The sequence below is a fragment of the Anopheles merus genome, chromosome 3R, assembly GCF_017562075.2.
Source record: "Anopheles merus strain MAF chromosome 3R, AmerM5.1, whole genome shotgun sequence".
NCBI lineage: Eukaryota > Metazoa > Arthropoda > Insecta > Diptera > Culicidae > Anopheles > Anopheles merus.
Window position 1 is genome coordinate 47,300,729 of NC_054084.1, and position 13,131 is coordinate 47,313,859.

The 13,131-nt window shown below is 40.2% G+C and overlaps 1 protein-coding gene and 1 long non-coding RNA gene across 20 annotated transcripts in view; one reads left to right on the forward strand and one right to left on the reverse strand.

Moving 5' to 3' along the window:
• LOC121597079 (tyrosine-protein phosphatase Lar) overlaps nucleotides 1-13,131 on the reverse strand; it is a 235,062-nt gene that overhangs the window by 137,931 nt on the left and 84,000 nt on the right. The window contains exon 1 of one of the 18 annotated variants that reach the window (XM_041922585.1): nucleotides 5,278-5,436. The exons of 15 other annotated variants lie outside the window; for them this stretch is intronic. The gene's annotated coding sequence lies outside the window, so the exon portion shown is untranslated. Of the gene's footprint in view, nucleotides 1-5,258; nucleotides 5,437-13,131 lie in introns of those variants that run through there. 2 more of the 18 variants (XM_041922586.1, XM_041922584.1) reach the window with 2 other exon arrangements.
• LOC121597081 overlaps nucleotides 6,741-13,131 on the forward strand; it is a 39,323-nt gene continuing 32,932 nt past the window's right edge. The window contains exons 1-2 of one of the 2 annotated variants that reach the window (XR_006005378.1): nucleotides 6,741-7,136; nucleotides 8,268-9,353. This is a non-coding gene — a long non-coding RNA (uncharacterized LOC121597081). The remainder of the gene's footprint in view (nucleotides 7,137-8,267; nucleotides 9,354-13,131) is intronic. The other variant, XR_006005377.1, reaches the window with a different exon arrangement.

The window sequence follows — 13,131 nt, forward strand, 5'->3', positions numbered from 1 at the left end:
CGCGGGAGCAACATCACACAGGAGTAGGCGGTGACTGTGCGGGTGACGCAGAATGATGACGTTTGGGTTCGGGATCTCCGCATCGAGCCACCGGAGACCAAGAACCAGAGAGCTAACCAGACGGGATTGGCCGATGGGTATGATTGCCTTCCCTGGGTAAAAAACGGATGCCGCAAAAGGTAATTGGTGAGATACGTTCTCGGCATATTTGCTTTATTTTCTTATTTCCCCAAGCTTGAATACGGAACGAACGAATGATTCCATGCGCCTGTCTTGTACTATACTAGGAGGGTGGACGCTTGTGAATCAAGACGATTTTCGCCACCTTGAGCTTTTCACTAGCCTGAGGACTGTTGCCGTTGCCTTTTGTGCAGATTTTATGCAAATGATTTTTAAGTTAGTGTTGATTTCCAGCTTTCGTTCAAATAACAATGATTTTCCCCGTGCTGTGATGAAAAGGGTGCTAAATTCTTTTGAATAAAAATACTACTGCTTTTTCAACACTGAAGTCAAATGCAAACGCTCAAACGCAGAAAGATTTAAAATGCCGTACATGAGAATTGAAAGGAATGAAAAAATTCATTAAGACGTGCAGCGAACATCATTGATAGCACACGGAGAGCCGTAAAGGTTTCGTTAACAAAACCTCCTGTCCTTCGCACTTAACGTTGCGAATAACGCAATTTTCCATAAGGTACATAAAATGCACGCGATAATATCATTCCGTAAAACTCCCACGGGACACAGAATTGCCATCAAATCTTTTGCACCTGATGAAATACGCAGAATACGGTAAAAATGTCATGATTCTGAAGATAGCAGAAAGTTGAAGTATATTTTTCCCCCTGCCAAAAACACCGGCTGTATATCTTTTTTTTGCTGTCTCGCAAATGAAACTGATGACATCTGAAGTGCCCGGCACTGTTTAGGTGCGATAGTCATGTGTTGCCATGTCTCGGCACCTACCTAACCAATCCATGCCAAGACAGCGTGCATCTCCCGATTGAGAAAAGCATCTCACGTAGGCTCAAGAAGCACTCCACTTGTAACCGTCAACACGGAACCCAGCGGACGGAAAGCGTAGCAAAGATTCTGTTGCTTTTTAATTTTCTTCAAACATTGCATAATCAAAGGTGACAGGAAATCGTTTTTTCTGTCTCTCGTTTGGTTCTCTCGCTTTCTCTATCTTTCCCTTGCTTTGTATCGCCATTTCCCCATCGCCCAAGATTACACCTTCAGTGTTCTGCAATATAGATAGAGCACCAGTGGTGTACCCTGCTAGAGAGCTATTATTCTTTCCACGCTCTATATGTCTCCGCCTTGGACCTGACAGTAGACAAGCATAGGTACAGTGTCATTGCCAACTGTTTGTAGAATCTACATAAAAAAGCACCCCACGACGGCGTCAGAAGAGGAGGTGTTTTGCCTTCACCACACACCACCAACAGGCAACAAGCACCAGTGCCATCGGCATCTCGGCACAGTTCCCAAAGACCAGAAACATAGAATCCGGGGGCAGGTGAATGTAGAAGAAAAACATACGCCACTTCTGGGAAAACACCGAGAATGGGAGTTAAATTTATGCCACTCGACTCTGCTCCCATCGTACGCCTGGCAAACATTTAAAGCACTCGCACACTCGCGCGCGCGCTCAATTGAACGAAGTTCATGCGGAAAGCGTAATGCTTGCGTTTAATGCTCGAAGAAATATTTTCCCAGAACATTTCACCTCATCTGCAACGCTTGCCTAATTCTGTTTTCTGGATATTGCACGACGTATCCAGATGAAGTATGAAGGCAGGAGGTGCGTTTGTTAGCTTTAAATAAAGAAAATCAATTTACGATTTGTTCACCAACACCAATATTGACGCGTTCTTCGTATTTTTTTAAACTCTCAGCCTGACATAGATACGGCTGGAGCTGCCTATAAACGGAGGAAACAAACTTTGTCGATGGTAGGATGAAACAAGAAATTATACCGAATACACCCAACTGGAGCTTCTGTTTGGTTTCAGCAATGTGATGCATCTTACGTCTGCACAATGTACAGTATTACAAAGTGGATAAAAAGTAATTCCGAGTTTGTTTGTCTATCAAATTATTTCATGTTCTGCATAAGCTGTAATTAATATTCAATACAAATTTTAATGTTCCATCCAGTGCGCAAATTAATTGAACTAGGTATATTAGAAGCTTCGTTCCAATAGGTGCAAAGTAATTGAAGAATAATGTGTTACTGATATTGCATGGAAATAGAATGTTGTAGCGTATTTCTCGTTTCGGTTACAACTATTAGGCGCTTATTCCTTTCCTAGATTCCTTCTTCAACCTTCCCCATTGATATACGTCATTGGCCACTCAGTCTCCTCTCAACCATTTTCTCGAAGGAAATGGATGGTTCAATATTAAATACAGCTCTATAAACCGGAACACCGATATGCGATACATCCTACGAAGCAAGGCACTTCAATAGCTTCCTGCCTTCCACCGAAGAGTTGAGCGATGCTGCTTCCTGGAATGACAATTTTTGATTGGGTTGAGCATGATGTGCCATTTGTGGATGATGGACAGGTATAAATTACGAGCCAAGTCAGGTATTCTTAATGTTATTCTCTAGCAACTTCTTCCTTGACCCCAATCGAAACGAGAGAAAAACGTCCGGATGAGCGAATTTCGCAAATAAAATTTCAAACACATCACAATCAAAATCTGCCGGTACCGAGCGAATGACGACTTCTTCGTCGAAATCATCAATTCAGAAAGATGCGGTTGGTTTTTACATCCAAACGTAAACATAGAAGAGGGCTATGCGTTTAATGCAGTGATGTAAAACGTTAGTACTATTCAATAAACCTGAGGCACCTTTTGTATGAGCACGGTATGAGCAGTAAAAACACGGCAGTCACACCACCAAAAGGGCTAGATCACATTAACTGTCACATTGCATTTACCATCATTGGGAAAAGATGCCGGCACCAACATATACAGAATGCTCCCATTTCCAATGCTACCTACTTCCTTCTACGTACACATTTCACAATGTTCCATTGTAAGCGTTACTGCCACCATTTCCAATCTTATCAAAAATAATCGCCCACATCGGTATCATCATCATCATCAGAATCGTCATCTTTGAACAACATAAACATCCATCTCGATTAGTGTTTGAACAATTCCACGTAACCGACTGTAGAGAAGTGAACGAGAATTCAGGTGCTACGTGCTTGTTGAATTGCCGAGATTGTGAGCTTTTCAACTTCGAAGAAATGACATCATGGCTGGTGGAGCATACGCACTGGGAGATGTACATGCATGTTGGAAGTTTCGGACATGCTCAAACGATTCCACAAGTGCTGCTACTCCTTGAAAGCCAACCCGACCAAAAGAGGGCTGGTCTGATGAACTTGCCATTGCCATAGTAGCGTAGTTGACGAATTTCGTCACCAACAGTCAGCTATGATAAGCTGGCTTGAATTTCTAAGAATAAATTCAGCTCACCCTGGTAGAAATGACTGTGAAAGTGTTCGTTTTTCACAGTCAACATGATTTTTTAACCAAAAAAAAGCCACATGGCGTTGGTCTCGGTAGATTGAAGTGAAGTGTGTTTTTTGTGCTTTTGTAAAAATGCACCGAAACCAAGCCACTTGAAAATTGTAAATCCTTTTCGCAAGCTAAGCCCAGCTTGGGCGGGTCAGTTGCTGTGGAGACTGGAATGCTCTCTTCAATCATTGCGCGTACCAAACCCCATTGTTCTTTAGCTAATTGAGCACCGCAGGGTTAAGTCCATCAGCGATGTACGCGACGTTTTTCTATTCGCGTAGCATGAATGTATATGAGAAAACTCGTACCATTGCAATTTTACCTTGTTGATTTTTGGTTTTGTTTTTATGGATACTATTATGACCTATCGCGATGGTATACAGAATAACAGGGCTTTTTTATAGTTCATAACCAATGCGAAACACCATGTCACCATCTTTACCTACGGGTTACAACGGTTACAACGGTAATGCACACTCATAGACAAGATTGGAAAACTGTTATTACCTTACCGTTCTACAAAGTCACCTCCTTCCCTTTCCCACATCCACCATACTCCTAGCTATTCTCTTTTGAAACCGGCTGTGAGCAATTGTTTCGTTTAGATTTTTTGTATCCGTTTCCAGTCCTATGCCTTTAAGCGTTATACGACGCTGAACAATTCTCGACATAGCAGCAACACGTTGACTTGACTAGGGATCATTGAAACTCTGGTGTACGCCCGCGTGGATGACAATCGCATGCAACATTCCTAATACTGCTGCCCGCTGCGACAACAATGTGTCACTATGTGTGCTTTTCCCAGAATTTCTTTCAGCGATATCTCTGGTGCATAAACCTTAACCTCAACTACGCAACTCTATCTTCTTCGCAGCTTGTGAAATACACTGAAACATTGCAAAAACTTAGTCCAACTTAGCGGGATAGCATTTTTTCTACAGTTCCAATTATTCCAACGGAACAGCATTGGTTGGCATTCGGTCATTTTCATTTTTCCTACCGGTACGTTCACAAAAACACATTGAACAACTACACACAGACACGCACATAAACTTCACAAATTCACGAGTGCTGCTTACAAATGGGTTAATACCAACGGAATTTCCTTTCCTATTGGCAACTGTGTAGATCCGAAACCAAATAGTGGAAAATCAAGCGATGATTTCAGGTTTCCTAACCACCATTACAACCACAACTATGATGACTGCACTAGCAGAAGTATGCACAATCAACCTACTTTTCAAACACATTACAACATCCACAGCGCTCATAGAGCGTAATTCTTCTTCTCTTACTCAAACGTATGTAAGGCTCATCACCGGCGATATCACAGGCGATGCTGCATGCTGTAGGAACAAATCTTCACTTTGAAACTTTCATACCGACAGCATAAAAAATGCGTCAAAATCATCATCACACAGGAAACGGTCGCGTAGCACATAAATGAATGAAAAAGAAACAAAAAACAAAAAAACTCACACACAGGCGGTTTCAATTGGATCGGAAACAAAATTCACATTCCAAAACCACCAATCTAAGTTTCAGCCAACCGACATCACTTCAGTTTCGCGCGTACGGTGTGGATGATTTCACGTAGGGTTTTGTTATTCCTTTTGCGAATGAAACAATTCGAGCCACGAAAGGGACAGCACAAGTGCAACGCAAAACAGCGGCTCTTCAACTGGGTGAAAAAAAAACACTCACACACACACACTCACACATATATATCACACCTACACCGACAAAAAATGAAGCCAATACACTTTCTGCACGCAACGTGTTCCATGTATGGTCGGGCCGAATATTGCGTGTGCCGAGGTCGATTCTTTTCGCGAACCGACGTTTGGAGCGTGTTACACACAGGCTAGGATGGTGCTTACGGTATGCCTAGCGCGCGATCACTGAGAGTCATCGGCCTTCTCCTGCATGCAGGATGCGCCCGAAGTCGTGATGGTGGTTACCATACAGGTGATTTTGGTTAGTCGGGTCCACTTCGTTACCCGCATGGGTGCCAGCCAGCACCAGGAACTCAGCGCAAATGAATTCCCACTCATCAGAGAGTGTAAACTAGCCCGTTTCTTTTGGTATTGTTTTTGGAATAACAGTTTTCTAGCGCTGTTTCATATGCCCAGGCCTTCAAATGTTTTGGATGCACATCTCGAATCGATCGAACTATTATGATGCATCATGGAGGCGCCTGGTGCTTCAATTACCTTTGCAAGGCAACATTATCGAAAGCAACTTTTTTCTTTCCTTGCTTTATTGTGCGTAAAAGTGGATCAAAAGCAAAATGAATGTGCTATACATTTTTAATCATTCAGAGAATTATCTACTTTTGATGTGCAAATCCCCCCTCCTCTTTCTTTCCACCTCCATGCTTCGCTCTCCTTTAGTATGGAGACTGTACTTCGGATGAATTTTTAAAGCGTTTCTAAATTGAAACCTAACAAAATCAATCGCATTTTTCCGTCGCAAAACTTTTCCTCATGCGTTTCTTTGCAAAAAATGATGAAAAAATGTCATTGCTTTCGGTAAGCAAACTTTTGAACAAGTTTAATTAGGTCTCCCGTACTAACTACTGCTGGCCTTAACGCTAATTGTTAATGCTAGATCCCATCATCTCCACAGCCAAACAAATCATATCATCTGGATGAAATATTTCTTCTTAATCAACGCGATACAGCATCATCATTACGTTCCTCGTGCTCCCAATACTGTCTGCAAGCTTCATCTTGCAGCGCGGCCTACATAAGCACCGAACGACCAAAATACCATATAATGGCGAGTATTCGAAGCATGGTGGTGGTGTTTTGGTATGCCTTCTGATCCCTACACTTCGCTCCTCGGACTCTCCATCGACCCAGTGCAAATTGAAAACTTTCACATTGAATTATTTAAAATATATTCTCGAGCCGGACAGAATGTAGACATCACGAAGCTTGGTAGCGGCAGCCATGGGGCATGCACGTTACCGCATCCATGCTGCCTCAACCATGGATTGTGAAATATTTCTCTTCTCTCATTAGCTCTCTCTCTCTCTTTCTCTCCATGTTTTTCTCTTGCTTTCCGGCCGTAGCTTGACAAAATGTTGACGAGATCTCAGGCACTCATCAACTAAGTCCATTCCTGCCACAATGTCCTGTTGAGTGACGTAAAATTCATCTATCTGTGTGGAGAAGCATGCGCATACGAACATCCTGGGAACGACTATCACCATCAAAACGAGCCAGTCGCTCTGCACGACCAACGAGCTCGGCTCAGGACTCGACCTCATTCGGTCATGAGCACCCTTTAGGTTTTTTCACGCGATGCTTCCTTCCATAAACAGACGGATCGGCTGAACGCTCCCGCGTTCAAGCATTTCTGTGACAACCGTGAGAATATGCCTCAGCTACTAGCGTCGATTGCTACGAGCTGTCAGTCTTATCGCCACAATCACGATGACAGGAGCCATGTGCGTAACCAAGGCTGCCTCGCGTTCGTACAAAATACGCTAAACTGTTTCTTTCAAAAGCTTGCGTCCCGGTGTTAGCAGACAGGACAGGTTCGTCAGGCCTTTCGCGCGGGACCGTTTCAGTTTCAGGTGTGTGGTGTTGGTAAATAGATTGAAATAGCTTAAAAAAAAAACATCAAGTTTTTTCACGTTCAATGTGTAAAATCAAGTAAAAAAGTGAAGTTGTTTGATACATTTTTATGCTGTTTTAAACACATGTGGATTATTCTTTAAAAACAACTGGTCTATTGTAATAATTGTTCGATATAAACAGGAGCCTCTTTCAACGAAACGAAACAACTTGTTTCTACATCAACGATAGTTTACACTGTCAAACCTATGAATAGCGAGCATTCTTTCGGGAGAAGAAACAACGGTAAAATAATACCGTATACTAAATTTACTCTTGCGTTGCTCAATTTTGTCGGTAATTTTTCGATCAGTTTCCGTGGATGAGTGTTTTTTTTGCGAATTGTTTCAGTGTTGGATAAAACATATTTACAAAACTTTACACGCGGCAACCAGTGTTCGAAAATTATGTAAATAACAGTGGGAAAATAGCTACCCTGTGAAAGTGAACTGAAAAAAATCATGTTAGGTTCAACAGCAAGTGTATCAACAGCAAAACAGAGCGCACATTGTTCATTTGTTCATTTATTTAATAACTCGTAGGCGTACAGGCTTAACGAGAGGAAACTTACAAACTAATTGTAAAACGATAGCTGATAAATTGCTAAAATTTGACCCCCTGTACACTGTAACAAGAACCGACTATCTAGCTGCGATACTTAATAATAAGCTTCGAAAGCCTGTATAGCCCTGCATGAGTGCTTATTAATCGTTAAATAGAAGAAGAAGGCTGTGTACTGTATATTTTAGATATGGGCTATTACTGTGATTCATTATAGTATATAAAAAGATCCAGACAAACTGTATAGCATTAATATACTTTAGCAATTTAGCTCAAATTGACTCACGATACTCTTCTTCTTCTTCTTCTTCTTTGGCTCAACAACCGATGCCGGTCAAGGCCTGCCAACCCACTTGTGGGGTTGGCTTTAAGTGACTTATTGATTTCCCCCCATAGTAGGATAGTCAGTCCTACGTATGGCGGCACGGTCTATTTGGGGCTTGAACCCATGACGGGCATGTTGTTAAGTCGTACGAGTTGACGACTGTACCATGAGACCGGCCGACTCACGATAATATTACAGCTTTATTCGTTTGTTGACAGCATGGATAGTGTCAGTGTTTGCTGTTGTTGGTGTTGATGTATTTCTAATTACCTGGCCAGTTCAAGATACTAACACTTGACCTAAACGTTTCACTCTTTCTGTGACATCCAAATCAACGATATGGAATTTTCTGCGAGGCACCTGCACGAATCACACCATTCTCTCGGTACATTTCGTACAATACCTCGTTGACGCCGAAAGTATCGAATGTCAGCCTAGCAGCCGCGTAAGCATTTGCATGCCAGTAGGGCACCCGAGAAAAGACAATTGATACGTGATTGAAAGGCTAAGTGATAAGAGTTTGATTTTTAATTGAAATTCCAACACTCGTCAATCGAACGACAACTGCCATTTGATGAGCAAAGTGAAAAGCAACACGATCCAATGAAAGAACTGACGTATGGGAGGATTGGTGCAACAACAGCGACGACATAAGTGTACTGGTGGTCAGAAGGGTAACGCTTCACGACGTGAAAGAGACCCGTGCATTTGGCTTTTTGTACATACTAGTCCAACAAGCTCCAAATAGATGTTCTATGGCATGGCCTACGAACATAATTGTGTGCCAGTCCCGTTTGCTGACGAATGGTAGAGAAGCACACTTACTATGGGCAGGAGACTGAGAATGAAAGAGAGCAATAACAACGAGAAAGAACCAACCCTGAATAAAAAAAACGAGGAAACAAAACCACCGAAGCACTCATACAACAGCATATACGTTCTTGCGACCAGACAGCGCATGGTGCTATCAAAGCAGGTGGCTGACATTTGAGGTGTTGCTGCTGTTGTTTGTCTGGACGGGAGTTTGACGCGTTCGAAAATCAGTTGAACACCAGCTGAATCATTGTTGGGATCCTGCTGCAGGAGCATTTCCGATGTATCAACAGCAAGATATAGTGCACATTGTAAAACGATGCATTCAACGATGAAGGTTGCCATGTGAATGTTTTGTTTGCGTAGCAATCTTCCCGTTCATCAGACCATAAAGTGTTAGCCCTTAGAACAGTGCAATTGCTTAATACAAACGTTTTAATACTGTTTTAGAATTTTAAAGATGTTAAATGTAACATCAAACACAAAATTTGGTAAGTAATGTATTTCAATAATATATTTAAAAGGCACGGTACATTTGTATTACTTTTTTTTCTTTGTTTATTCAAACACACCTGAGAGATTTTTAAAAACCAAACGTTTGTTTGAACTAAAATGAAAAAAGAAAAAAAACTATAAAAGCGTCTGTATTTTATCATAGTCTTAAAACATTGGAATATTTTTTTCTCGGTACTATTCGTCCATCCCTGTATCTTCCTAATATAAAAACACACTACCACATAATGTGATGAATATTTATAAAAGCTCTATTCCATACAGATGTTCGAACAATTTAATTCAACTGTAGTTTATTATTCTAAAAATATTTTTATTTATCCGTATTCATGCCATCAAACTTATGACTTGGTTAGGCAGGAGTAAAAAAAAAACTACTCCCCATTAAAGGAAATTTGCTTGTTAATTGAAACTACCTCGCCTTACGTTCAACTCCCGCTCTATCTATTCTCTCACCACGCAACTCGACTAATGTCTTGAGCTAAAATTAGAGTCAAAGGACTCGATACTACCCCACATACTACTTTTTGATACCCAACAGGACCATACACTCGCTTTGTTGTTCTTACCCTGCACGGGTCGAAGCTCATAAAACGCACCTAAGCTCGTACGGTCACCAGAGGCACTCAAGCAGCCACAGTTCTGTTTTCCGGTACCCGCATCTACAGATCGCCTAGCATGCACATTCATCATTTCTCTCCGTTATTATGCCCTGCTTCGCTTAATACACGTCCTCGTTTGCCTCATTTATCTCACAACATACTGCTTTCCTGGCCCGGTGACTTCTGCTTTTACCACACTTTGAAGCCGCCAACCATACAAGTCGTGCGGTACTAGGCGTCTCCATTGCATTCAGGTAGTCGTCTGCGGTGCACCTTTAACGTATGGAATGATGGCAATACATTTATTTTTTTTTGCTGTACCATTGCAACTTCACAGGTTCGCAGCACTATAAAAGAGGGAGGGTTTTCACTTCTTTCTGATGATTCCTATCTCTTCTTACCTTAGGCATGGGACACATGGTTGCCCTACCATCTCATCGCTCCTGTCGATGGCTTTTGGTGTGTATTCTCAAAGAACCCACGTTTTTGCCTCACTAACTTGGAGCATATGCGAATGCTTGTTCTCATTTGTTGTGCCGGTGTTTGTTCACTTTTATTGCTCGGTCCACCTATTGTCTCGGTTCAGTTTACTGTTTGGCTATCCTCCTGTCACCGTTGCCTTCCATTCGTTCGTCATATTTATTCCACGAATTTCCCTTGCGTATTATCCAAACAGCTCTATGGTCCACCTTTGAATTATATAGAGCTTTTATATCCCCATCAAGACGCCTCAGGCAGTTCAAAAAGCACCATACTACGTCTGCTAGGATACCATACCAGTTTCGGTAATATTCCATTGTTTTGCATGAATCGAAATGTTCGCTCCGACACCGAGCAGCTCAGCAGCCTTGCCATCATAGCGTCGAGCTATGGGTACCAAACAGACCACTGGTCCTATTGTCTGCATCTTTCCCAACCGGTGTAGTATACGAGCAGAGAATGATTGGACATATTTTCCTGCGGCAACTAAAAAATCTAATTAATTTGGCCGTTGCATCTCAATCAAGCTACCTTACCATCGGAATCGTCGGAAACGCTGCGTTACACAATAGAGTGAAATGCATTTTATATAGATTTTTTAAAGCTGTACACTCCTCTATAATTCAGTGATAGTTCAATACTATATAATATATGGAATATAGAAGTATTAATTGTTTCTGCAAAGCCAATCGATTTATATTAGAACAAATAATTTGTTTAATTCATATATCATGTTCACAACAATATTTGAATTTTAACTTGTATTTACGTTGAATTTCCATGCATTTACGTGTTTTAAGACTTTATAGTCAATTTAATCTTCAAATCGCGAAATTAATCAATTGAAAGGTAGTAAAAGAACAAAGCATTGCTTCATTTTTCAATTAACTTATTTGAATATTTGTTCATTAACATGATATAAAAACAAACAGCATATGAAAAATTCAAATAATATACAACATTATGTAAAGCATCATTGACATTTTTTATATTAAACGCCTATACAGGCTTTTCTCGTACGACGGAACTGTACGACGGAACCGCCTCCAAAATTTCCCTCATCGTATTTATGAGTAAATTTTGACAGATTATTTCGTCTATTATTTTTTCGAAATAAATACAGGTAATTTTTATTTCAGCTCTTAACAATACTGTAATTGATTCATAAAATAGGGGTTATCAGATCTTGGTTGCTACTGAAAACGCATGATGATCACAATATATTTTTTTCGGACGAAAGCTGCAGGCTGTGATTTGACAAGTAATTTGACATAACAAAAAGACTTGGTTTTAAAATTGTAACACTAGTTTTCAATTTCGGCAAATGACATTTCACTAAAATGACGCAACAATAGCAATACAGTTTTAAACACTTCCATAAAAGTCATACAACTTTTTATACGACAGTAAATAACTACAGTTTACTACAACCAATATTGATTCTTTAGCCACTTTTAGCACGTTTATCAAAGTGTATTTTGTCTGTTTTAGTACAAGAAAAACATTTAAACTCCATCTACAAAGGATAACATAATTTCGACACATCTATTTGTGTTTGTTTTTTAGTGTCAAAAATTCCAAAAGACAAATTCTTCAGGGATTGCACTAGTTACCAATGGTATTATTTTATTTGGCAGATGATGAATCATCAAAACTCATTCTACACTACAATTTCTCAACAGAACCAATCTTAGAGTATGCAAAATTACTACCAAAAAGGTTTGCAAGTGATAGCGGGAACAAGAGACAAGCTGAACCTGGCAAGAGCAACTATCAGCTTAACAAAAACAGCGAGTATACAACATAAATAAAGGACGAACCACATTAGCAAATGTATCTCCATTACCCACACCATAGCTTAAGAGATTTTCATAGCTCTCTTTCCTATGCACTAGCTGCCCTACCCATCCTTGTAAAATGTTTTACCAGCAAAAGGCAAAGCTTTTGTATTGAAACATCAGCACCGAGCACTAGCAACTTTGCTTGAGGCTGTAAAGTTTTGCTCCCCAACGTGTCGCAGGCATCCTGACAATGCTGCTAAAGCTCAAACTACTGGGATTTCACTCACATGTACCTCAATTTTGCCCATCGTGATGATAAATGTTTCAGTTTTTGAACATAAACAAGTTTTAAGACATTAAACACACTTTCAAAATGATTTTGAAAAAAGTCGACACAAAGAAGATTAAACATGTTTGATGTTTACTTCTTCAAACATGGAAAACATGCATCGTTCAACGCTAAACAATGAAATATGTCGCCATTTGTAAAATTTTGTAACTTGATGTTTTAATTAACACTTTACACTTTTTCACTCAGCTTTACTGTACTTTCGTTGATGTAATTTTGTTCCGTTTTATTTGTTAAATTCTTATCAGTTACTTGTAACATTACACTCAATATTCTCCAAAACTAGCATTCGAAATGTTATGTTCAGTACTTACAAATTCACGAAACAAAACACAACCAAAAGCATAACTGCTTTATGATAATTGCAAGAAAAGTCAATAATATGTAATATATGTAAAAAAAAATAACAAGATATGTATGACCATTATTATTTCAAACTAATTGAATTTGGTGCATTGTTTGTAACGATTATTCCCATAAAGTTGCGACTGGCGCCATTAAATTGTGAACCATACACACTTCTTCACACACAACATGTTTTGCT